At 37.0% G+C, this 24988-nt stretch overlaps 1 long non-coding RNA gene across 1 annotated transcript; it reads right to left on the bottom strand.

The window, feature by feature from the left end:
* Positions 1-3682: 3682 nt before the first annotated feature.
* Positions 3683-4096, bottom strand: LOC107892995 (uncharacterized). The gene is made up of 3 exons (XR_005905257.1): positions 4036-4096; positions 3798-3921; positions 3683-3722 (listed from the first exon to the last, which is right to left on the bottom strand). It is a non-coding gene; the product is annotated as an uncharacterized lncRNA (long non-coding RNA).
* Positions 4097-24988: the final 20892 nt, after the last annotated feature.

Raw genomic sequence — 24988 nt, 5'->3', positions numbered from 1 at the left:
TTGTGATTATCGAGGCTGGCTGTGTGCGATACATGGGCCAAGGCCATTTTGGGTTGTATGGGCTACACGGGTAGGTGGGCCCACATGGGGAAACATTATGGGCTTGTGGGTCCATTTTCACTGTTAGATTGCTAAGGTTGCATGGGTCGCTCGAGTTGACTGTGGACCTACTGTAGGGTCAGTAAGCTCTGTATGACTGATATGAATAAGTATGATGATGTTCCACTGATTCGATACTGTATGCCCTGATTACATTCACGATATTATGTTATAGCATGTCATATTTGTATATTGCATTGCATTGGGTTAGGAGCTTCTATTATTCGAAAGAATTGTACTGAAAGGCCTCGAGCCTAATTTACAGGCAGCTTAGATGCAAACTACTGTTTAGTGCCACATTCAGTACTTTTTGGAGTGTAGGGATGGGTGGCTTGATTATATCCCTACACGGAGTGTAAGGTTGGATGAAGTTGGAGTGTAGAGGCTAGTTGGGTAGGATTTGATACTGTATATATCTTACTATACTGAATATTGATACTGTAATAGGCTAAGGCCCAAATGCATGACTGCCTCTGTATTGTAATGGGCTAAGGCTCTAACTAAAACTGAAACTGTTACTGAAAATGGCTTAGGCCAAAACTATGGTTGCATTCTGTCTGCTTGTTTATATGGGAATTACACATTGAGTTTTCGTAAAATCACCCTTCTATTTTATCTGTACAGGTAATCCCCAGACTTAGGCAGATTGGTGCAGTGGAGGACTCAGCAGTGGCCACACAACCTATTTCATTCTATTTAGTACTTAATTATGATTTTGATTCTATTTTGGGGTATTTTACTGTAACATGGCCTCTTTGGAGTTTTATTTTAATTTTGGATTTTTATTGTTTTTGTTTATAACTGCTAGTAGTAGGAGTAGTCAAGTTTTCAAAAAGAATCAATCGCTTTAACAAAATACACACAAATACGCACACCGTTTTAATAGCTTCCGCGTAGAATAAACGTTTTGAAACCTTTCGACTGAGTAATTAAGACGAATTTAGAATTAGTGAGTAATAATGAAAAGTTTTTAAGTGGAAAATGTTTTAAGCAAAGTTACAGTTTTCCAACACAAGCTATGGTTTTCAAACACACTACTATGTGACATCATCAAATTCGGCGATAACGTCCAGACCGGGTTTGGGGTGTTACAAGGCATATGATGCCATGACTCGTAGTTGATAGGAAACAGATTGACATTTTGTGCTATAATTCCCAAGTATCCTACTAAAAGTCGAGCTTCTGATCCAACAGGCTAACTAAGACTATTTCTAGCTACTTTGACACGCTCGACAGAATGTAACTAGTATCAATCTTTTAGTAGCGTATGTCCTCAAGTTCTGTGCGTCCTACCGCTTTCAGCTGAAAATGGTATATTATAATATAAGAATTTGAAACATAAATGAATAATAAAAGTCAACACGCATGTAAATTAAAGTTTAACATTACTTTGAACTTCTACAGGTTATTCAACTGTATTCAGAACATTCGAAGATCTAATACCAGTTTGTTGTTCACTATTTGTTTCTTCTGGATTTGGAGGATTTTGAACAATACTTAGATCTCGCAATCTTTTTCTGGGCATTTTATCTGCAATACACATAAAATAGTTGAAATATTTAACAAGTTCAAAATTTAAATTATAATATTACATATAACTAAAAGATTGTAAAATCTTACTACATCATAATTCGTAAATACTTCATCCACATCCTGGCAAACCCATTGAAATTTTTTACTAGTATTAGGGATATTTTCATTTAAGTTTTGTTTCAGAAAAGGCAAAGTTTCTGATCTTTCTTCATTGTCATCTCTACTTCTGTAACACCCCAAACTCAGCCCAGACGTTATGGCCGAATCTGACGTGCCACATTGGAGTTGAAAACCCACGTTCCATTTTAGTGTTTTAAAACCATATATTTTTTTAAGTTAACAAAGTGTATGGAAGCTGGGCACCAGGTAGGTATCCGAGACAGAGGAGGAGAGCCATGAGGGCTGCTTAAGTACCAAGCTCTTTGATTGGATCCAATCCTAGACATGCCCACAACCATAGCCACACTTTGTTATATCGAGTTTAAATTTGTTTAAGTGGACGTCTTTGATAAATCGATTAATCGTGGTGTTGAGATATTTTGAAAACAAGCATCGCTTTGAAAACACGTCCTAAGTCTAGCCCATTTGAACAATTATCAACCAGGTTTGAAGTTATTAAAAATAAAATAATCCCGAGAAGAAATAAAAGAAAAGTTAAAATGGCCTTATTACAACCCAAAAATAAATAATAATTAAAGGAAATTTAATGAAAACCAACGCTTGTTTAAAAGCCAAAAGACGATCACCGTGGCTACTCTGAATCCCCTCCGGCTCCAAGTCCCCACATCAAGGCTCACCTGCAAGGTTAAGGAAAGGTGGTGAGTTTGGGAACTCAGTGTGCAACAAGCCCCTTTCAGAGCCCAAAACAATAACAGCCTGTTGGGTCTAAGCCCAAATCCAATCTCAAACATGTACTGGGCCATAGCCCTTTTCATATTTCATATTTCATAACACTGGGCCGAAGCCTTTTCAAATTTCATATTACTGGGCCGAAGCCTTTACTGTAAACGGTATGGCTCATAGGCCCATTTCAATATCACATATAATGTCAATGAAAGAATGCAAACCCATTTGGGGAGACCACTCAACCCACCATCCGCTACTCTCCACCCGTACCAACCAACACACCATGTGGGGATTAACTCGACCTACCCTGCCATAACTCTCTACCGGTAGCATAGCTGCTTTATCATATAACTGGAGGCCTAGCCTCTTTTAGTAACTGGGGCAGAAGCCCTTTTTATAACTGGGGCATAAGCCCTTTATCATAACTGGGGCATAAGCCCTTCATCATAACTGGGGCATAAGCCCTTTATCATAACTGGGGCATAAGCCCTTTAATAACTGGGGCATAAGCCCTTTTGCACTTCCTCCATCCATATAAAAACCCAACCCAATGCATTTATAAACATCTCATATGCATATCATACATATCATGTGCATATCATACATGTCATGTGCATATCATACATATCATGTTTATCAAAATCCCATGCATTAAGTTCATATATAAACTTTAGGGCTATAATGGTCATTTTTACCTAGGGGCAAAACGGTCATTTTCATGTTATAAGGGTACTCTTGTAATTTTAGCAAAAATTAGGGTTTCCATGTTCATTAACGATTACTAACAATTCATGGGTGCAAACAGTGATTCTGGCCCATTTTTAGCGAAATCGAGTTATTGGGCCTAAAACCCCTAATGAGCCCTACTTAGCCGATTTTGTCATCTAGGCCCATTTAGCCTATATCCATAACAGCATTAACAGTCTTAACACACAATTTAATAGATTTCCGTTTTCTACCAATTTTACCCAAATGGGCCCGAAAGCGTATTGGGCCCTATTTCAGCCCCTCGAGGCCCAACTTACCGTGAATACCAAAAACACGTCCTTACCGTTTCCATTGTTCCCGATCATCATCTCATCGATTCTAACTAACTAGTGAGCGCTCGCTTGCTCACAAGTCCTCGAAATGCCAGAATTTTGGCATTTCGGCTTTTCGGCATTTATCGCTTGAAGCTATGAAAAAGTGTTCGTTACACACCTGATTTGCGATATTCCTTGACGAGATCTCCTATGCGATTTCTCCTATAATCAACCACTTATAGATTAGACCATGTTAATATTAAACCAAATCGAAAACTACCTATTATCATCACTTACACATTCGGCCACCATCCACAATGGCCCTTGGGTTCATACCTTTGCCGAAGTTGATGACTAGATTTAGTCACTCCGATGATCCAAGCTTTTCACACACTCCTCGATCGGTAGCCTTTAATCATCACTAGCACCAACAAACAAAATAACACCAAAAACCCTTTTAGCCTTAGTCGACAGAGGGGTTTTCAGCTTTTCTTAAACCACAAGATACAAATGGAAAGAAGGTTCGAAAACTTACCAAGAGATCTACTCGTTGAAGAACGTTCCAAATACCTTCCTACCCCATATCCGTTGTGAATCCAACTTAAACGTGCGTAGAAAATAGATCTAAATATTAATTCTCGAATCACTAAAATATGCAGCTTTCGGCTTTTCAGCAAATATTAATCTAAGCTATTACGAGGGTTAGTACACACCTGTTACGGGTTGAAGTTGAAACGTTTCCAAAAGCAATCGCCTACGATAACCACCACCTGTCACTCAAACTTAACTAATCCAATATCAATATATGTAAATCCTAAGCACATCAGTCATACGGAACATAAGGGCATATTCGTCATTTTACCATATAGGGGTATTACGGTCACTTTACCCTACAGGGGCTTTACGGTCACTTTACCCTACAGGGGCTTTACGGTCTTTTTACCTAATAGGGGTATTTTAGTCATTTCATCCTATAAGGGTGTTTTGGTAAATCTACAAACCAAAGGTATTTCAGTAATTTTGTAAACCAATGGTATTTCTATAATTTTTATAAAGTCTAGGGTATTTCTGTAACTTTGTAAATCAGGGGTATTTTGGTAATTTCACAAATTGAGGGTATTTTGGTAATTTCACAAACCAAGGGTATTTTGGTAATTTTATAAACTAGGGGTATTTTGGTAATTTTACAAACCAAGGGTATTTTAGTAATTTTGTAAATCAAGGGTAAAAAAGTAATTCTGTAAATCAAGGGTAAAACAGTAATTCTATAAATCGAGGGTAAAACGGTAATTCTGTAAATCAAGGGTAAAACGGTAATTCTGTAAGTCGAGGGTAAAACAATAATTATGTAAATCGGGGGTAAAATAGTAATTATGTAAATCGGGGGTACTTTGGTAATTTTACAAGTCGAAGGTATTTCAATAATTTTACAAATCGAGGATATTTCAGTATTTTTACAAACTAAGGGTATTTCGGTAATTTTAGTAAACTAAAGTATTCTAAACAGGGATAACAATACGAATGGGCCTAAAGCCTATTCTTAACCCAAATGGGCCCACACGCTCATGTGGCCCTTTTAGCCCAAATCTAGCCACAGATATGAGATTCACCTAGCCTAGTCTAATATTTACTACACAATCAAACAACTTATCCAATTGGGCCCATAGGCCCATTGGGCCTATATGGCCCCTTTCGGCCCATCGCGGCCCGAAGTAGCCATCCTACAGCTAGAGTAGTGAGAAATACACACATGATAGGAGACTAGAGTTAATCCACGCTCCGAGCACTCTTAGCCGACGCCCAACCCAAACGAGCACGCCATACAGCGAAAGGGATCAGCCAAGAAAGGTACCTTTACTCTCCTCATGGTTCCCTCTATTTAAAGCCAGCTTTGTATCCACTCTTATGTTAGCTTCCCGATGTGGGATCCCTCCAACATCAGAGTTTAAATTCAACACCAACTCTTGCCGCCCCCTGTTAGCAAAATAAATGCTCTTTGCTTGCCATAGGATTCGAACCTATGCCTCCCCTTAAATGCTCCACACACTACTTGCCACTAAGCCACAAGGCTTTTTGTGTCATATTTTATCCCCAATTAATTATAAGGTCTAAAGGCCAAAGTCCAGGTTCCCTTAAAAAAAACGAAATAAATTGCAAGAGCCAAGACTTGAACCCATGCTCCCTTACAACCTTAATGACGCCACAACCACTAGACTACATGCTTCCTTGTGTCATTTATTTATCACAATAATTTAAAAGGCCCTCATCCAAGCATCCAGGTTTTTTTCACTTAATACCAAAAATTTTGCTAAAGCCCAAGTTTGAACCCAAGATTTCTCCAACACTTCTCAAAGCCATTAACCACTAAAGCAAACATTTAATTGTGTCATTTCATTGCACAATTAAATACCTATATAAAACCTCCTTACGGACCCACACTCAAGGCCCAATACTTCTAAGCCCAAATTCGAGGTGTTACAACTTCCATTACCCATGTTAAACAAGTCTCTAGGGGTGTTACAGAGTACAACATACCAACCTTCATCAGTTGGATCTTTCGAGTCAAAAACTTGTTTCACTTATGAAGAAAATACATACAGCTCGTCTATTTATTGTTGTCTAGTGTGAATTAATTATGAGAAGTTCACCATTATAAAACCAAATTGATCTTTTTTAATTCTACGAGCAGTATTAACATCAGCTCAATCACATTGAAATAAGACAACCTTTCGTTTGTAACAGCCCATTTTTGGGTCAAGTCAGAACAGTGGTTTTGGAACCACAAATTTGAACCAGAAATATTTATTTTTATTATTTGTTTAAGGTCTACCGTATGATTGAATGATTGTGTGAAAATTTCGTTAAGAAATATTATCGATAGAGTGTCCAATTTGACTAATAGGACTAAATTGCAATAGGTGCAAAACGTGTGTTCTAGAAGCTAGAGGTGTCTAATTGAAATGAAATTTTAAATTGGGGGTCCTTAAATGGTAATTAGACCATTATACATTAAGTTGGACAAAAATGGACATGGTTGATAAAATTTCAAAGTTTTAAGTGAAGGGCATTTTGGTCATTTGGTAAATAAAGACAAATAAAACTAATAAAAAGATGTCGTCTTCCCCAATTTAGTCCTCAAATGGTTGAATTTCTCAAGAAAGACATAGCTAGGGTTTGGCCACTTTCAAGCTCGATTGTAAGTCCGTTCTTGTCCAGTTTTTAATGATTTTTATATTTTACCTAATCAGCTATTTCAAGGGGTAATTTGAAAGAAAATCAAAGTCTAGAATTTTACCCATGTAGATATTTTTGTATATTGATGTCTAATGATAGAAAATGTATGTTTAATGTTAGTTAAACAACATTTACCAAGTGATTTTTGATGAAAATGTCAAATAGGGACCTGTTTGTAAAAGTTGTAAAATGTGTGTAAAAATGCGAATAAATGAAAAATGTGGGCTGATATAAGTACTAATAATATTTGGCTAGGCTTGGGTAATGAAGAAATCGAATGAAATTCATTTTACGAGCCTAGGGACTAAAATGTAAAAAGTTAAAATGTTAGGGGAAAAAATGTAATTTTTGCCATAAGGTGTTTTTGAGATTAAATTGAATAATGTAATAATTGAATGAGTTAACTTTGATATTATAGATCAAGAAAGAAGAGGTTCTGACCTAGACCAGGGAAAGAACAAAGCTGTGGACTAAATCGAACTATTAGTCATTTTGTACCGAGGTAAGTTCGTATGTTATAAATAAGCTTTAATATGATTGTATTTTATTGCTTTAATATTGCATGAATTGTATGTTTGATAAATGTGGATGAGATTAATCTTATGAACCAGTCCGAAGATGAATTGACAAGCGAGAAATCCTGTTGAACCTTAGGAATAGGGTAGGATACAAGTGACATGTCACTACGGTAGTTATGTGTTATGTGATTATGTGACCCAGGTGCTGGTCTTGTACGTCCTACCATTGGCTGAGTATACCAGCATATGTTGCGGATACTTGACAGCTTGTGTGAGCAGCACCGCGTAGCTACATCTTGACTGATAGCTTGTGTGAGCAGGCCCGTTGATAGCTCGAGAGCGAGCAACTATGTGATATGAGACTTGGGTAGCTTTGGATACATATGTGGAACTTAGTGTGCAAATTTCCCAAGTATCTGACATATTTATTCCGAGTGGTTCACAGGTACGTCAAAGATGAGAATATGTGTAAGTTCATTTCGAGATGGTTCAGGTATGTATGTAAAGCTCATGTTTATTAAATGCTTGAAATGATGAAAATGAGGTAAGTTTAGTGATGAAATGAATTATGATACTATGGTAAATTTACATTCAATTATGTTATATTATTTGAATGTTATATGCATGGTAAGGTTGCTTATTTCTTGCATATGAGCTTACTAAGCTATATAGCTTACTTTGTTTATTTTCCATATTTTATAGTGTCGCCAAGCTAGCTCGGATCGGATATCGTCGGAGTTTCGAATCACACTATCAAACTCTCATTTTTTGGTATTGATGATCTTAGTAATTCGAAAGTATGACATGTATAGGGACTTGGTCATTTTGTTATATGTGTCATTATGATTTTAACCAAATGAATTGGCTTGTAAATGTCAAAGGCTTGTTGTGGAAATTGGTCATGTAAATTGGCTCATCTTGGTTAATATGGTTGTAAGTCTATTTATATGCATGTATGTGCTAATTGTTGTAGTGATGTGGTTTATAATGGTTTGTTACTTGCTGATCGTAGTTTAATGCCTTGTTGTGAATTGGATTGGTTGGTTTATTTATATGCTATATCATCTTGATGAGTGACTACAAGTTGGTATTAGTCTTAGTGATGTTTTGGAAATGTGAAAATGGTATGTTTGATTTAGCCTGTTAAATGTCAAGTGCATTTTAGATGATGGTATTACATTGGTATGCATTGGCCATGATTGTGGATGTTTGGTTGCCTAAGTGTGCCATGTTTTGTTCCTTTGATTTGGTGTAAATGTATGTGTGAATAAGGGTGGCAAATGGCTTGGTAAATAGCCCTTATTTTGTCCACACGGGTAGACACACGGGCGTGTGTCTGCCCCGTGGGCATGTGTATAGGCCGTGTGTCCCCTGCACCATAATTTTGAGAAATAGAATGCTTAGAATTGAGCACATGGGCAGAGACACGGGTGTGTGTCTCAGCTGTGTGGACGGCACAACCTTGAACACGGGCGTGTGCCCTGGCTGTGTGAAGTCTGCACCTATTTTATGAAAATTAATTTTCAACACAGCCTAGCACACGGGCGTGTGACTTGGCCTTGTGATCTCAATTTATTCATGGGTTACAAGTCAAAGAGTTACACGGGGTCGAGACACGGACGTGTGTAGCCACATGGCCTGCCCACACGGGCTTGCCCCATATCCACATGGGCTTGTGACCCTGTTTAACGGAAAAATTTTCTAGGTTTGTAAAAATTTCTAAAGTTCTCGGTTTAGTCCCAGACCACTTCCAGAGTATGCTTTGGGCCTCTTAGGCTCGTGCTAGGGACTTTATGGTTGAATGTGAATGGTTTTAATTTGGACGAAAATTTATGGCTTGGAATTGTATGATTGTTTGTGTGGTAAGTCTGGTAATGCCTTGTACCCTGTTCCAGTGTCGAATACGGGTAAGAGGTGTTACACTGTTTTCTATAGTAATTCAACTCACTAATGTCAGTAAGAAGTCCGTAATACTCCACATTTCCCTCAATAGGATTACTGTCCCTAACACTATCATAACTTGTAATTGAAGAATTAACAACTATTCCACAATTTTGAGTCCTCCTCAATCTTTCGCGAGATTTTGTATGAATGTAACACCCCAAACCCGGCCTAGACGTTATGACCGGATCCAGTGTGCCACATTGATGCATACAAAACATTCCGTATTACTTAGTTTGGAAAACCTTATTGGTGATGTAAAGATACTTTTAATATAGGTTAAAGTGAATAGGAGCTGTGCACCAGGTAGGAAACCAGAAAAAGAGGAGGTGAGTCTGTCGGACTGCTTAAGTACCAAGCTCCCTTCGGATCCAATCCTAGACATGCACACCGCCATTGCCACACTCTAACATCTCGTATAATTGTGAGAAAACCATTTGGTTAAGTTCATCTTAATAACGTGATTAAGTTTGAAAATGTTTGCTTAGCGGAAGTCTCACTTGTAATCGAGTTATTTTGAAATCACTTAATGTTTTTGAAAACGTGTCCTAAAGCTAACCAATTTTCCTTAGTTATCATAGTTTTTTTTTCATCATAATAAAATAAAATAATAAAAGTAAAACAAAACCATAAAAATAATTAAGCGGCCTTATTAAACTTAAAACCCAAAACCATAAATGAAATTAAAAGGACGTCCAGTTCACCAGAAAGAAACCAGGTTCGTAGAAACATGTGGCCAGTCCGAATCCCTCACAGCTCCAAGCCCACTATGGTTGAGGATTACCTGCGAGGATGAAAATAAGGGGTGAGTTTTGGGAAACTCAGTGTGTAATTCAACCCAACCATAGCCTAAATCAGTTCAAACCACAGAGACAGAATAAGTTGGCCTCAGCCCAGAACAGATATCAGAATAAAGCGCATAGGCCCAGAACAGACCAAAACAGATATATCATGCTTATGCAGAAACCCAACCATATCCAACCACATACACCCCCATACCATTCTTTCGCCATGTGGGGAGACTACTCGACCCACCCAACCGCTACACGCCACAGAAATATGCAGCATGGCTGCCAGATACAGAAAATGTGACAGAGTCACCAGATACAGATATTTTGTGGCAGTGCCACCAGAACAGATATATGTGGCAGGGCCACCAGAATAGATAATTTGTGGCATAGCCACCAGGACGCTTCCTCCATAATATAACCCATGTCCCCATGCAACAGATATACATTCATGGCATACATCATACAGATTTAATTCATCATGCTTTTCAGACAAAATTAACCCTAGGGGTATAGAGGTCATTTTGCATACATAGGGGTATAATGGTAATTTTGCATACATAGGGGTACTCTAGTACATCTAACTATTTCTAAGGTTTTCATGCATATCGTAGCTATTACGTTTAGCCAGAAACACTTACCGAGTGTTCTTACCGAATTGGGCCCGTTGGCCCATTAACCCGTTTTGGCCCATTAAGCCCAAATATCAAAACGTACGAAATCGCGCGTACTGCAGTTTTATCACTTTCGATTACCAGTAATAATTACCCATACGTCTTACGAGCATTCGCACACTCGTAAGTTCCCAAAATACCGGCTTTTCGGCATTTTGGCTTTTCGGCTTTTGCCGATCTAGCCTATGAGAGGGTGTCCGTTACACACCTGTTTTTGGGATTTCCTCGACGAGATCTACACACGAACTGCCTACAATTGAACCACTTAATATCACTCCAAATATCGAAATAAGATTGAGTATATAGTCCCCTACCACATTCGGCCAAACATGCTTAACACCCTTATTGCTCTTACCTTACTGCCGAAAGATGGTTAACTCCAAAGATCCATCGTTCCACCTGTCCAAGCCCTTGATCAACCACCTTTAAATCACGCTATTACCAAAACAAAATAGTTATTACGACCCCTCAGGGTTACAAGTCCAAATCGACAACCTCCCTAACTTTTAGGGATTTCGGCTTTTCCTAAAATATGTAAGAATACTAAGTTTTGGAGAAGACTTACCACTGATTCCTTAGTGAATGATTCCAATGAGTTTCCCACTTGATCCCAATGTAGATCTAAGCCCTCAGATGATAACAAAAGTTGAGCTTTCAGTGACTCTAGTATTCGGCTAAGTCCCTTTTAATGTAGGGTTTTTGGCTTTTTGCAACTTGTGTTTAGAAAGGTAAAACGAGAGGGTTTTGCTATGGTCTTGTCATCAAAACTTGAGGTTTTAGAGGGCTGGTGAATCGGCCACAAATGATGAAGAGAAGAGATGTGGTTTTGGTTATAAGAAATCGGCACAAAAAGAATCAAGCTTTCGGGGTTTCGGCTTTTTATGGCCAAAGGCTATGAAGGTTTTGAAACGGTTGAAGGGAAAAATGGAGATGAACAAGATGGTAGGAAGGTTCTGCAATGGAGGAAAGAAGAAGGAAGATAGATGGAGAAAAGAAGAAAAGAAAAGAAAGGAAGAGAAGGAAGAATGGTCAGAAAAGAAAAAAAACGGCACAACACTCCCAAATGCTGAATTTATACCTAGCCTTTGACCTAGCCGAAATTTACCCCCTAAAGAAACCCTTGGCCGGCCAACTCTTGCTTCGCAAGAGTCCACTATTCGGCCAACACCATCCTCCTTGATCAGCTCCTAAATCCTCTCCCTTATCCCCTCCTTACTCAATCTCCTGAGCACTCAAACTCCTCCTGACAGACTTTTACTTCAGTTCCACTACTTACCTTTTTGTTCATAAAAATTAATCCCTTGATTTGTTGTTATTGTGACTTGAACCTGGGTCCTCCCTAGCTTCCACACGCCACTTATAGCCTTCCCTGTGGCGTCACTTGCCACTTCACCACTTACTTCCTTGTGGTCTATTTTACACAATTAATTCCTCAAAGCCCACTTTACCAGAACCCCTTTCTCTTATGGAATTAAAATTAATTAAAACTATCGGGTTATCCTAAGCTTGGGCCTTCTAGAGGCCCACTATCATAATTAAACCTACACTTAACAAGCAGAACACAGAATTTTTAATTTTACAAACTTTTTTTTTTAGAATTCCCAAAAATTTGGGGCGTTACAATGAAACCTGAATCCATTGATGAGAAAGGCACTATATCTTTTTACTACTCTATTCGGACCTTGGAAAAGCCATTTAACTTCGTCATTGACGTCCTTTCCACTCCAAACCTATTGAATCGAAATTAAATTGATTAATTATAAATGTTATGAGAAAACATTATTATTTGTTGATGAAAGATTCAGTTGCATGCCGTTTTCCCTAACCTTTAGTGAAAAGATTCTGTGAATAACTTATGAATATCTCGATGTTGTAATCTTTGGGATCATGAACGAGATCTCAAGACTTGTTTGTACTCGCTATGTTAAAAAGTGGATTACTTGGTTAGAAGATAAACAAATTAAAAAGATGAATATTTATCAAATTCTAAAACTTATTTGCATAATGGTTCAATTGAATCATGGAAAAAAATAACATATCGATGTGCTTGTACTCAAGATCTATCATCTAAGTGTGTAATTTCAACTCTACCAATTGGTTCTCCATAACCTCGAAATAAGTAAGTTTCAGCTAAGTTATGATCAGTGAGCCTAACATTTCTACTTGGTCTATTCAGTCTTGTTTCAACATCTTTTAAATATCTAGAACAGAAAGTCATACACTTTTATTCCAAGTATCCTTCAGCTATTGATCCTTCTGGATAATGCTTATTATGGAAATAAGACTTCAATTTGAATAGGAACCTAAACACAATATACAACATTATCAAAAGTTGTAACTAAAGGTATATTCATGAATGAATGAAAAACTTTACAAATAAATTAGCACCTATCTATATGATACATCCACCGATAGAAAACTGGTCCACCAAGTTTTGCTTCATGAGGGAGATGGATTACCAAGTGCACCATAATAGTGAAGAAGGAAGGTGTAAAGATCTTCTCCAAATTGCATAAAGTCAAGGCGGCTCGATCTTTTACTTTCTAAAGTTCTTCAACATTCAAAACTTTGCCAAAAATAGCTTTTATTATATTGGATAGTTCAATTATACAAGACGTCAACTTTTTTGACATACAACAACATAAAACAACTGGCAGTAAATCTTGCATCAAGATGTGATAATCATGTAATTTTAGGGAATATATTCTTCGATCTTTAAGACTCACATATCGAGATATATTTGACGCATACGCATCTGGTACCTTTATGTCCTTCAACACTGTGTAGAACACTTCTTTTTCTTTCTTCAACATTGCAAAAATAGAAGGCAGCAACCTATATTTCCCATTCGGAAGTACTTGAGGATGAAGTTCACGCTGAATTCCCATGTCAGCTAGATCAAGTCGACTTTGAAGATTGTCTTTCGATTTTCTATCGACATTCAGAATTGTCCCAATGATGTTCTCGCAAACATTCTTTTCAATATGCATGACATCAAGATTGTGTCACAAAATGTGATGCTCCCAATAAGGAAACTAAAAAAATACTTTTTTTTCCATAACTCCGCCTCATTAGGATCATCCTCCTCATCAGATTCATTATAAATCTGCTCGTCAACATCGCCAACATACGCCTCCCTTAGTTTTCTCTTTGTTTGCGTGTTGTGTGGTTGATTCATCTTCCCATAATTGAAATTGACATCTTTTAACATGAACAAGATTTCAGATCCAATGGTCTATTTAAGAGCTTCTCTAAACTCTTCAGTACCATCAAATCGAATCCTTTGAAATCTAAATCCATGATTTCTATCTAACCACCAACGATGCCCCATATAAGATAACTTCTTCCCATTATATAACCAATTCGAACATGTTTGCGTTGCAGAATAAGGACAAGCATAACGTCCTTTGGTACTCCAACCAGATAAATTTGCATAAGCCGGGAAATCATTAATAGTCCACAACAAAGCTACATGTAAATAAAAGTTCTCCTTTCTCAAGACATCATATGTTTCAACGCCCGCCCATAACTATTTCAACTCTTCAGTATGTGGCTGGATATAAATGTCAATATCATTTCCGGGACCTTTCTCTCCTGGGACAATCATAGATAAGATAAAAGAAGATTGCTTCATGCAAATCCACGAAGGCAAATTGTAAGGAAAAAGCACTATAGGCCAAGTACTGTACGAAGTACTCATGATTTTATAAGGATTAAATCCATTCGATGCTAGCCCAAGCCTCACATTCTGAGGATTAGTTGCAAAGCTTGGAAATTTATTGTCAAATGATTTCCAAGATAAAGAATCTGCAGGATGCCTTAATAATCCATCATCGATTCGTTGATCATGATGCCACCTCATAGACTCGATTTTCTTGACGACATGAAAAGCCTTTGAAGCCTTGGTATTAGTGGAAAATATTGTAAAATCTTTACTGGCTTTTTTCTTGACTATGGCTCACCTTCATCCTCATTCACATCTTCTGTACTCATATTCATCCAATGAGATTTACCATAAACTTGACAAGACTGTTGGTTTTTCCAATCATCCTAATACAACATGCATTCATTTGGGAAACTATGAATTTTTTCGTACCCAAGGCCTAAATCTTTTATCAGTTTCTTCATATCTTTACATGAATGAGAGATTTTTGCAAACAGAAACATATCTTTCAAAAACTCTAAAAGCATTGTAAAAGAGTTTCCGGTCCACTCTTCCAAACATTTTAAGTGAAATAGACAAATGTAGAAGGACATTTTTGAATATTTTGATCCCTCGTAAAGTTCTTTATTCATTCCACTCAGTAACTTGTACAACTTTGACGCTTCTCTATTTGACTCTTCATCAGGTACACTTATTCCCGTTTCGGTAGAAGCATTTCCACCAATATTACAATCATCAGATGCAAAAAAGTCAGGTGGAAATGATTGCAAACTATAACTGTGCATATTAAATACATCTCGCAACATACCTTCCTTATCATCTTCTTTAACAGACTGATGGTAAGCACTTTGAGGATAAGTCAGATTAATCGTTAAAGAGGTTCTACTAGGTGTACACTCTCCATGAAAAATCCATTTTTTACACCCCCGAATAAAGCCATAAAAAATTAGATGTTAATAGAAAACTTCAGGAAAATTCCAATTGATGTTTCCGTAATTCTTACACGGTCAAAGAATCATATTCTCTTGGCTTGCATTTTGAAATGAAAAATTTAGAAAAGTTTGTACTCCATTTCGATAGTCATTGCTTACCCTTGACAAATTCATCCAACTCTTATCCATTTCGTTGTTCTTGAAGTATAAAGTTGACAATATGATATTTATTTATGTTAGTTATGTAAATTATGTAAGTTATGTAGGTTATGACATTTATGATATGATATATATTTATGTATTATGTAAGTTATGATATGATATATATTTATATAAGTTATGTATGTTATGTGAGTATGTAAGTTATGTAATTTTAAAGAAATGAACATGAAAATAATGTAAATTGAGTAATATCTGTATGGGCATACATTTGTATTGTCAAAAGAAGATTTCACCATTTCACTAATATACACACCTCAAGTCAGTTCAACATTTTCATTGTTTTAAAACAATCATGCCCGATAAATATTTAAATTTTATTTCGCACAAGCATGCTAAAATTCAAAAGAACACTAACCTTAATAACCTTCCCAAAACAGTAGGTTCAACCCCAAGCTTCAATCCAAATGTTAAATCTAGCTTCACCCTTGTTCTCTTCTCTAGCTTCAAGCATGTACCTAACATTTTCTATGAAAAAAAGTTGCTGTAAATATTATAATTTAGATTTATTTAATTCTTTTTAATAATATAGAGACTAAATTGATACGTTTATTCATTTGAAGGAATATTATTTATTTATTTATTCATTTATTACACATGGGGATTTCTTAACACAGCATGTTCAAAATTTCCATTACTACTTTGCCAAATATTAATCCATGTATTATTATTTGATCGCAAAATATTAAATTTATTAATATATTATGAGTCATTCATTACTTAATATGCATTTTTAAAAATAATTTTATTTAAAAAATCCAAAATTTAAATGCACATAAGTTGAAAACAATTATAAATTAACATGTATACTAGTTATTAATCTATATAAGAAATGTACCTAAATCTTCTTAATTTACTTTTTTTTTATCATTCCAGAAGTTTGTTGGTTGAAAATAAAAGGATACATTACTGAAAATTTTAAAACTATACTTTAGCCCAGCCTAAACAATGTGATGAAATGAAAACAATGCAAAATTCCCATAAAAATGAATAAAATTATTAAAGTGTCCACAAGACTGGAATAGTCCTTAAAACCCATAGATTGATTAATAGAAAGAAAGCAATGGAAGATTGAAATGAAGTAATGCTATCGATAAAGGTTATAAGAAGGAATGAATAATTTTAGCCACATTTGAAGAATCATATCAATCCATCCACTTGCTTGTTTGAACGTTGATGCATTTGCATGCCCACTTTGCCTTCCATTAAAGAGGCAGACAACTACTCCCACAAAGTTTAGGCTAGCAACCCTTCAATACAAACCATAACCTTAAATATAAATTATTTAATATATCCAAAATATTCTAAATATAATTGATCGCGTGATTTCGTGATGGGTTTTAAATATTTATAATTAATCGTTCTTGAAACTAACTATTATCACGATGCAGGCAAGTGTACCTATCGAACAGTAGTAAAGTTTTAGCAAGATCAGATTGTCGAACCCAAAGGAACTAAAAGTACTAGTAATGACTGTCTTATTATTGTTTAGCCTAGGAATAAAGAGGTTTTTGTTTTAACTAACTAATTATCTAAACTAAGAATTCATAGAGAATGGAATTGGGGAATTGCTTTTGGGAAAATCGATTGAATTAAGACAATACCTAAGGAAAAATCCACCTAGACTGTACTTGTTATTTTGGCTCAGAATCGGACGATTTATTCATTTAACTTGTTCCGTAGAGATCCCTAAGTTATGTTATTATCCCTATTCAAGACTAATAACGTCTAATCCCTAGATTGAATAATTGATACCTTTCTCTAATTAACACCCTAGGGTTGCATTAGCTCGATCTATGGATCCCCTTATTAGGTTTCACCCTAATTCGGTAAAATCTTGTCACCTTATGGGTAGGCGCGCAATCAACTCCGCTTAATTATGACAAATGTACTCTTAGACAGGGTCTATTTCTCCTCTGAATAAGAACTTATCTTGAATCAATATCCTGGGATATCAAAACAAGAATTAAGAACACATAATTAAGAACAAGTTAAATATTTATAATATAATTCAGAAAATAATAACAAGATTCGTCTTAGGTTTCATTCCCCTTAGGTATTTAGGGGTTTTAGTTCATAACTAAATAAGAAAACTTCTCAAAATAATAAAGAATACAAAACATAAAGAAAACCCAAAACTCCTCAAGGAGAAATTGAGGAGAGATCTTTGATCGCGTGATTTCATGATAGGTTTTAAATATTTATAATTAATCGTTCTTGAAACTAACTATTATCACGATGTAGGCAGGTGTACCTATCGAAGAGTAGTATAGTTTTAGCAAGACCGGATTGTCGAACCCAAGGGAACTAATTATAATTAATCGTTCTTGAAACTAACTATTATAACTAAAAGTACTAGTAATGACTGTCTTATTATTGTTTAGCCTAAGAATAAAGAGGTTTTTGTTTTAACTAACTAATTATCTAAACTAAGAATTCACAGAGAATGGAATTGGGGAATTGCTTTTGGGAAAATCGATTGAATTAAGACAATACTTAAGGAAAAATCCACCTAAATTGTAATTGTTATTCTGGCTCCGAATCGGACGATTTATTCATTTAACTTGTTCCGTAGAGATCCCTAAGTTATGTTACTATCCCTATTCAAGACTAATAACGTCTAATCCCTAGATTGAATAATTGATACCTTTCTCTAATTAACACCCTAGGGTTGCATTAACTCCATCTATGGATCCCCTTATTAGGTTTCACCCTAATTCAGCAAAATCTTGTCACCTTATATGTAGGCGCGCAATCAACTCCGCTTAATTATGAAAAATGTACTCTGAGACAGGGTCTATTTCTCCTCTGAATAAGAACTTATCTTGAATCAATATCCTGGGATATCAAAAAAAGAATTAAGAACACATAATTAAGAACAAGTTAAATATTTATCATATAATTCAGAAAATAATAACAAGATTCATCTTAGGTTTCATTCCCCTTAGGTATTTAGGGGTTTTAGTTCATAACTAAATAAGAAAAGATCTCAGAATAATAAAGAATACTAAACATAAAGAAAACCCAAAACTTTTGAAGGGGAAATTGAGGAGAGATCTTCAATCTTGATGGTGAATCCGACTTTTGAGATGGATCAATCAACTTCCTTGGAGTAATTCCTTACTTCCTATTTTGTGCCCCCTCTTTCCTTTCTCCTCTAGGGTGTATTTATAGGCTTTGAGATGCCTAAGAGCCCTCAAAATTAGCCTTTTCCAAATTGAACTCAACTTGGGCTCGGCAGGGACACGTCTGTGTAACATGCCCGTGTGTGATTACTTTAGGCCGTGCTCGAGCCTGCCAAATTGACACAGCCGTGTGGTTTGCCCGTGTGAGGAGGTCCAGGTCATGTTGATTTCGTACTTTGGCCCATTTTCTCCAGTTTTGGCCCGTTTATCGTTCCTTTCGCTCTCATATGCCCTCCTAAGTATAAAACATGAAATTAAAGCATTAGGAGCATTGAATTCACCAATTCCAATTGGAAATCATCCATAAAATGCGTTAAACATGGGGTAAAAATATGTATAAATTATGGTTTATCAAATACCCCTACACTTAAGCATTTGCTTGTCCTCAAGCAAAATTCTCAACTCATAATCAAAATAAATTCTTCTCAACTTATAATTTCTATCGATAATATCTCAAAATAATCCACAGGTAATCATACATTGAGAATTCAACTAAAAGAACATAAAAGTTTCAAACATTCCAAGTTGAGTATTTAATCATGAAACATAGATGTCTGCCCTCATCTAAGTAATTGCCTTTGATTCAAAATATCATAGAGTTTCACATCCTCCCTAAAGATTCACTCAAATCACTCAAGGTGTTTTAAGGATAATAAATAAAGCACTCAATAGTCAATAATGAAAAGTCATTACCATAGGCTTGCATGAAAATCAAATCTCCACCACTGATAAATTAAGATGAAACATCAATCAAAAGGTATTTAGAGGGTTGTAATGAGGCTTGGTTAGGGGGTGTGGTCACAAGCTGAAAGAAAGGGTTAGAATCGAGATTGAATTGAAAAATTTCCTAACTAGAAAAAGATTTAATCGTCACTTGTGTACAACAGAGCTTCTTCTCAGAATTTGGAATTACTAATGTGTATACATAGTTTTTTTTTAAAAAAACAAGTTAAATAACATAGAATAACTATTAAGAACAAGACGTAGCTAAGCAATTTATTCAACTCAAATCTCGACAAATATAATGATTAATTTAGGGGATTTCAACAATAATGGGTTAAGGGTTAATATTAAGGGTAATACAAGAAATGGCTTATTAGGCTCAAGGGGGTTTACTAGCGGCCAATCGTGGAGGTAGGCTTTTCATGGCATGAGTGGGTTAATCCTAAGTGCCTTAATCATTTTGACATATCAAATCGAATGGTGTGGTCTCTACATGCATAATCAAGTAAGTTCTAGAATAACAGTTCAATACTGATGCACTCAAAGTAATAATAAAAGTAAGCATGAAAGAATTAATAGATGCTCAGAAGTCTCAAAAATCTCACAAAAATTATGGCTTTTTGATGTTTAAAACTTGTGAATTCCAACTCAAAGTAATACCTAAACTTTGGGGAAACAACCTAAGATTTTAAATTGTTAAAAATCAACTTATCATGTTGATTCTCTAATGTCTTGAGGTTTAAACAATCAATGCATAAATGCCTATGTTTTAATTCAAGATATATCAACAAAAATCATAAATCAATCAAAATTTATCCTAAATATGATATGAGAGCTTTTTAAGAGAATAAGATTGTCATTCAGGGATTTTTCTGATAATGAAATAAATACCCCCACACTTAAGATGTACATTGCCCTCAATGTACAAAGATAGATATTAGAGTATAAAAATAAAATAGAGGGAGAAGTGAAACTTCCTGTATGATAAATTCCTCGAACTAGAGTTTTGGAGAGTGATCGGTTCGAGAGTGGAGGAGGATACTTCGGCGGTCGTAGAGGTTTATTAGTCCATATGTCTATGCCAAAGGAATATTATAAATAGTGGTAGCTATTGTCGTGGTCGATCAGGACATGGCAGTCGTGAAGAACCTTTCCCGGTGGAGTTGTTAGTTCCTATGCGATGATGAGCTTAAGAGCTCTATATAATTGTGATAAAATCAGGAACGTTTTAGGGGATATTAGGAAGAATAATTACTCATAAAGAAATAACCGAAATTGATAATTAAAAATAAAATTATAAAATCTAATAAAAATAAGTAGTTTTAATAAAAATTAAAAATATAAAATAATAATTAAATGTTTTTAAACATCTTCATCGTTGGATGGTTCGCGAGGTGGGTCTGGCGATGAGATGTTGAGGTGTTGAAAAATCTGCTGTAGAGTAGCATCAATGTTGTCAAATCATTGAAAACACTACTACTCGAATCTAGTGAGGCGCTTAGAGATGTCAGCATATGAAGCCGCCGCATGAACTGGATGAGAGGGTGGTGGTGGCTAAGTCGGTGGGTCCTCGTGCTGTGGAGGGACATCATCAGGAATTTCCTCGTAGGCCTCCTCCTCGGTAGATTGGGCGAGACAATATTAGGGAGGGTAGGTTCCTCGGCGCCTCTCGATCATCTTCATGCTAAGCATGCTAGAGATGCCTTGTGGAGATATCTAGCCGATGAGGGTAAGGGATGATTCTTGGGCTGCGGTGTTGGAGAGCACGAAGTGTCGAGCCAACCAAGTAACATAGGGGCCAATGGAGATAACCCCCTTCCTATGCTGCTCCGTCTGGTGCTGATCACGAGGGCGCTGAAATAGGCAAGGTCGATGATGTGCCCGTGCGACATGCACCATAAGAAGTAGGCATCGTGAATGTTGACAACGCTAGTGTTCTCTTGCCTTCCTGTAATTGTGTGAGCCAAAATGGCATGTAGGTACCTCAGGGATGGTGGGAGAACTGATGCCTTGGAGCGGCTAAGATTGTAGGAGGCTGCGCCAGGGGCCAAAGTGTGCCAGCACTTCGAGGGAAAGAAATGTATGTGGCGAGTGAGAGCATGTAGTTCATTCTCCTCCTTGAACTCCTCCGTAAATAAGCCCAGTACATCACTGAACTCTGGGACGTTTAGCTGGCAGACTAACCCACCTAGGCGAAACTAAACTGTGCCGAGATCATCGTAATTTGTCATTACGGTTTGAAGATGAAACGTTGAGCATAGTTCCATCGTGAGCTCAAGGTATATTAGCTTGATGATCCCAAAGAACAACTCCCAAGGGTCGGTGGTTAGGAGGGCCCAAATCACATCAGCTAACCGAACTTGTTCTATGGCAGCCCAGTCGATGTAGCAGCCCACAATTAAAGGTCGGGCCCAAAGTATTTGGAAAAGCTCTTCTTGGGACCCTCGGCAGAACTACAGGAGAGGGTAACGAATTTTTGTGGTTGGACCCGCAAAAGATAACGCTCCCTTCCTCTTCTTCGAAGCAGGTACGACAGTTTGCTTTCCTCATAGAGACGACATGGTACCTGCAATCAAAAACCATTAATTCATTTTGAGGAATGATCAAAATAAAATGAAGATAATTTGTAAATAACAATCATAATTTCAGCAACTACTAAGACTAACAAGTTAATCAAAGCAATCAATTGTATGGCATAAAAATGGCAACGAATTTCATGGAATGCAATATGTGTGACGAATGAAAAATGTTAACACTAAAGGCATGAGTATATATATTGTTCTAATCATGAATATTTACTTCTAACTAATCAAATAAAGTAGAGAAATCATATAATGAGTAAGAATTTTAACGTGAGAAAGATAATAACTATTCTAGATATAACATTTGTATGATAAAAATAAGAAAGGAACATGAAAAATTTCATATTATTATGATAAATAGCCCTAGAAATTAGTAAGACTAAACGAGAAAATAGTGAACAAACGCTAGTAAGAAGAGAATGGGCGTCAAAAATTGAGTTGGAGGCGGTGCACGGGCGTGGCAAGGAGGCCGTGTGGAATTGCAGTGACTAGGGTTAGGGTTTTTGAGTGGGGAAGACAATGAATAGTGCAGGGTATTTATAGATTTTGGGGCACACGGCCCCGTGTTCCCAATTTCATCCCATGTGATTCGCGAATTTTTAATTTGGACGCGTCTAACATTTAGTACACGCCCGTATTCCGTGGGCGTGTGGGTGCACACGGCTGTGTCGCACGGCTGTGTCTGACTTTGTTCGCTTCTCCCACGCCCGTGTCAATCTAACAGGTTCGACCACGGGTGCTAGACACGGGCGTGTCACATGCCTGTGCTATTTTAACAGGTTCACCCACGGTTCTTCCACACGGGCGTGTCTTACCCTCGTGTTGTTTTGGCAGGTTCGACCACGGCCATGTTGTACGGCCGTGGTGTTTTATCATAGCCCGTGTTTGGACAAAAATTGTTGTCCTATTTTCACACGGCTCTAAGCACACCTGTGCTCTTGGCCTTGTCCCTGTGGAAAACCTGTATTCAAGAGCTCCGTTAGTAAGTTAGATGCTGAAGACTAAATTTTAAAGAAGTTAATACAGTTAGTGCTCAGGTTGCCTCTCGAGAAGCGCTTATTTATAGTCTAAGCTTGATTTACCTCTCCATTGAATGATCACGGTGGTTTGAGGAGTTTATACTCCTCATTCCTACTATTAATCTCATCAAAATAAGGTTTTAAATGGGTGTTGTTTACCTTAAAAGTGTCAAACTTGGGATGACTCACCTCGACCGTACTAAATGGAAAAATGCTGAGTACTGTAAGAGGGATTTCTTCATTTGATGTGGTAGCAACAATGTGGGGATCTGTGGCATCTAATAAGACTCTATCTCCAACCTTAAGTTGATTTGGAAAGGGATTGAGCTTGTTCTGTCGTAGATTCAGTTTGTCAGGTGTTCTCGGTTTATGCGTCTGCCATTCATCTAGCTCCTCGATTTGTAGCCTTCGATCTTCATGAATGGGTCCTCTACTATTGCTTGAGAATAACTCATGTGCTTCCTTCAGACTCATTTCCTACAAAGAAGGTTGTACCATATTGTTAGTTTCAGTAGAATGGTTTAGACGATCACCTTCAATTTCCATTCTGTTGCCAGAATTGCGAGCTTGAAGGGTGATTATTTCGTCTCCCACACGGAGTGTGAGTTCACCTGTGCCAATATCAATAATTGTTCTAGCAGTTGCTAAAAAGGGCCTTCCTAGAATTAAAGGAGTGTTGCTATCCTCCCCTATGTCTAGAACAATGAAGTCAACGGGAAATATAAATTTATCGATTTTAACTAGAACATCTTCAATAATACCCCTAGGAAATCTTATAGTTTTATCTGCTAATTGAATGCTCATCCTAGTCTGTTTGGGTTTCCCGAGAGCTAATTGTTTGAACATTTTGCAAGGCATGACGTTAATACTAGCCCCCAAATCAGCTAATGCATATTAACATCTACACTACCAATTAAGCAAGGAATTGTAAAACTCTCTAGATCTTTAAGTTTGTTGGGTAGTTTATTCTAGAGAATAGCTAAGCAATCTGCGTTTAGCTCCACATGCGATGCCTCGTCCATCTTCCACTTATTCGCTAAAAGCTCCTTTAAAAATTTCATTGCGTTTGGGATCTGCGATAGAGCTTCAATAAACGGTAGCTTAATGTGTAATTTTTTTAAGAGTTTAAGGAATTTACCAAATTGTTCATCTGAGCGGTCTTTCCTTATCGCGTTAGGGTATGGCACACGAGGTTTATATTCGACATTCACCGAATTGTTTTTATTATGATCTACCTCGCCTTGACCTTTGCTTACCACAGTTTCTGACCTCGGTTCTGGCTCAGGCTCAACAAATCCTTCTTCATCTTGAACATTATTGGGTTGAGTTGTTCCCTTGGGTTAGGTTCAGTATTACTTGGCAAGGTCCCTTGTGGTCGTTTGGAGATTAGTTTGGAAAGCTGGCCTATTTGAGTTTTGAGCCCTTGGATCGGCGCTTGTTGATTTTTAAGTGTTGTCTCGGTATTCTGGAAATGAGTTTCTAACACCGATATAAACTTTGAGAGCATCTCTTCAAGGTTTGGCTTCTTTTCCTATTGGTAGGGTGGTTGTGGTCTTTGATTTTCTTGACGGCCCCACGAGAAATTGGGGTGGTTCCTCCAACCTGCATTGTAAGTGTTACTATATGGATTGTTTTGAGGTCAAGGATTATTACCCATGTAATTTAATTGCTCGTTATCAATGTTGTGGCCATAAGGTTGGTATTCCGAATGGCTTGTTCCACCACCACTTGCTTCGCACTTTATTACTGGGTGAAACTGTGAAGAACTAAGAAAACCATCAATCTTTTTATTTAGAGGTTCTACCTGATTTGATAGCATAGTAATCGAATCGACATTATAAACGCCTGCTATTTTAGTTGGTTTTGTCCTCATAACTTGCCACTGATAGTTATTCAGTGACATCTCCTCTATAAACTCATAAGCATCTTCAGGTGTTTTATTATTGATGGTTCCGCCAGCAGCTGCGTCAACCATTTGCCGAGTTGAAGGATTCAGGCCATTATGGAAC

The sequence above is a fragment of the Gossypium hirsutum genome, chromosome A11 (assembly GCF_007990345.1).
Source record: "Gossypium hirsutum isolate 1008001.06 chromosome A11, Gossypium_hirsutum_v2.1, whole genome shotgun sequence".
In the NCBI taxonomy this organism is placed as follows: Eukaryota; Viridiplantae; Streptophyta; class Magnoliopsida; order Malvales; family Malvaceae; genus Gossypium; species Gossypium hirsutum.
This window is presented reverse-complemented; position numbering and strand designations above follow the sequence as displayed.